Raw genomic sequence first — 3,245 nt, forward strand, 5'->3', positions numbered from 1 at the left:
AAATGCTGCAGTCTAAATTCATATGTTCTACAACACATTCATAAAACCCAGTGCACTTTCCTAACTCTATCAAAAAGTTTCATTAACAAGCATGATCATGGAAACAATTAAAGTATGGTTCAAGCATAAGAATCTTGTGCACAGTGTAAAAGTAACTCAACACCCTTCAAGTTTCAATCCATGTCCTAGTCAAGTCGTCATCAAATTTGAATTCCTAGTGTTTCCAGTGAAAGACAAGTAACCAGTGATAGGCACTTACTCACCATTCACTTGGTTCATATTTCTCAACTAACCCAAGGTCTCAAAGGTGTGCTCAATCTCAAGAGAAGCTAAGCAGTCATTTCCCCAGTAACCTAACTCGGTCTCAAAGGGGTGACTTGCTAGATTCCACTCATGACAACTGTTTTTTATATCCCTTTTTTTTTTTTTTATAAGTGTTTGCATTGTGCAAAACTTATTCACAAATGTACTTTTAGCACACATGTTGGGATATTTTGATTTTTCCAAATGAGCTTTAATGATTTGACCCTCATCCAGTAACCAAAATGAAAGTTGAGAAATCACCATGAAAACCAAGTACTAAGCAAACAAGATGAATCATGACTATTTCAATGACATCAACTATTCAAGCATCAAGCACAAGTGTAGTGAAGATAAAATCCTTAAGGTCGAACCAAAACTAAAACTCATCACTATAAGATTCTTAGCTTATTAATGCTTCCCAAGATAGAAAAAAAAACTACACAAAGTTTACTACTAGCATCATTCGAACATTATGAATCAAGACAATAATCGTGCTAACATTTCACTTGAATCCAAGAAAGCATATAAGTGAAGATTTGATGTTCTCAAGATGTTTTGCCATGCATTTCAAAAACAAGCACAATCAAGCACAAGCAAAATAAAGCAACAAGCAATGAAAATAAGAACCAACATGAAAAACTAACAAAAACTAAAAACTGAAAACCAAACTAAACGATACATGACACCCCCCCAGACTTAAACTTTTCATCGTCCCGATGAAATCAGTACGGTGGAGGAAGTGGAAGATCAGGAAAATCAGGGAAGGAAGATGCAAAATCTTTAACAAACCATTTAACTTCGTTTCTGAAAAAATTATGATATTCAAACAATTTATCAATATCATCCTGCACAAATCTCATACAACCTCTAAGATCTTCATGAAATTCCATTTTAGCCCTATAAGCATTCATCATTTTAGAAATCTTATCACACAATTCTCTTTCACTCTTGAAACAATCTTGTAGCTTTTTAAACAGTTCCTCCTCCATAAGCTTCTTATCTTCAAGAAATTCATTAGTTGAATCTAAATCACTATGAATATTCTTTAAAGCAGAATTAAGTTCTTGAAACATAAAACTATGAATCTCTTGGTTACCCTTAGAAACATTTTTTTGAGTAAAAGTTGACAAAGCTCTAGATTGTTGCCTAGCTAACTTTAAACACCAATTCTCTTTATTATGAATTGTAGTAAAATCATGATTGGGCAATTTTAAAGGAAACCTTTTTAATGACCAAACTAAATCCATGCTCTTCATGCTTAATCATTTTCATTGCTAAACATGAATTGAAATCCAACGTACAAAAACTCTCCACCACCTCTAATTCACTCAAATCACATCCTAATACTAAGGCCAATTGAGTAAGTAATCCCCCCAAAATAATAGGTGTGGTAGAATTTGATTTCCCTAATTTTGCCAAATGTCTAAGAAAGAAATAACCAGAATTAATTGGAACATTTTCGACCATTGCCCACAAACAATACAAATCTACAAGTCTTACCGATCCCTCTTTGTCCTCCCTTCCAAATATAGTGTTTTTCATGACCAAATAAGCATATTTAAAAATAGGATTGATAATTTGGCAAACTCTGGAATTATGAGGATCAAATAACGGTTGTTCAGAAATTTGTTGCCAAAAATGTGAATTCTCAAATTGGGGCAAAATCACACACACATCATTCTTTGGCAACTCATAACAAGTATTAAAATCTCTCAACGTCCATTCATAATTTTCATTAAACAACCGAAATTTACACTTCCCCCCTCCTTGAACATTATCAACTTCTATTGAGCTTAAAAATTCAAAAACAATTCTAGGATAAGTAGGATATCTCATGTTCACTAAACCACTCCATCCTATCCTTTCAAATAGCCAAACTAAATCATCCTTAAACCCCAAAGTTTCTAAAGTTTCAACATCAAGAAACCTAGTGCCTAAAAGAGGTCGTTTACATAAGGACGAATATCTATACCGTTGCTCATCACTAGAGAAAACAATACCAAAGTCATTAGAAACACCTTTAAAGCAAACATTCCTCTCCTTTCTTGCAACCACCTTCTCCTTCCCTTTTCTTGTGGCCGAAGTCTCCTCAATCACGTTTTCCATGGAAGAAAATCAAATCTCCTGAAAAAGAATGAGAAGGAAAAATTGGAAGAAGTAATTCAATCCTTTAGAAATGGGGAGATAGGGAAAAGGAGCAAGCGGCGGTACACGGCCGTGTGCCGCCCCCACCCCGTGCCCTAATTCCTTAAGAAGATGTGGATCAGGCTGTTAGAGTGTATACTAAAAGCCTAGCTTTTGGTATAAACATTTATCTAGAAATAAGAATCACATTGGTCAAATGTCTACATTTATGATAAATGTAGTTGTTCAATTAATTGATATTGTAGATAACATGGTGTGTGGTGTCACACACAGAGGATCATGTTATCAGTATCTTATAAATTATAAACAGTAGCTCACAACCATAATGGAAAGGAACAAACCATTGGAAGGTCGTAGTGTAATTAGGTATCAGTTTATCTTGACTGTATAATTACACTAGTACACTCAGAGTGTATTGAGTAGGACCATTTGAGGTCGTTTCTTTTATACTGACTTTATAAAGAAACAAAGACCTCGATTATTATGGAAGTGTGTGCTCTTAATCCTAATATAATAACAAGCACATATATTTGATATTTATTTCTTTAATTTATCAATGGGTGAGATTTAGTTCGATAAATCAATAAGCCCGATAAGTTGGGAAATAGTATCACTTATAGTGTGTGTTGTTGATTATAGAAGGAAACTGTGTCCTAGAGATACTAGGTTGATAATGTCCTCAAGAGGAGCTCATAAGGATTGTCATGTTAAACCCTGCAGGTGGACTTAGTCCGACATGATAATAAGGTTGAGTGGTACTACTCTTGGACTAAGATATTAATTAAATGAGTTGTCAG

The sequence above is a fragment of the Zingiber officinale genome, chromosome 5A, assembly GCF_018446385.1.
Source record: "Zingiber officinale cultivar Zhangliang chromosome 5A, Zo_v1.1, whole genome shotgun sequence".
NCBI classification, from domain to species: Eukaryota; Viridiplantae; Streptophyta; class Magnoliopsida; order Zingiberales; family Zingiberaceae; genus Zingiber; species Zingiber officinale.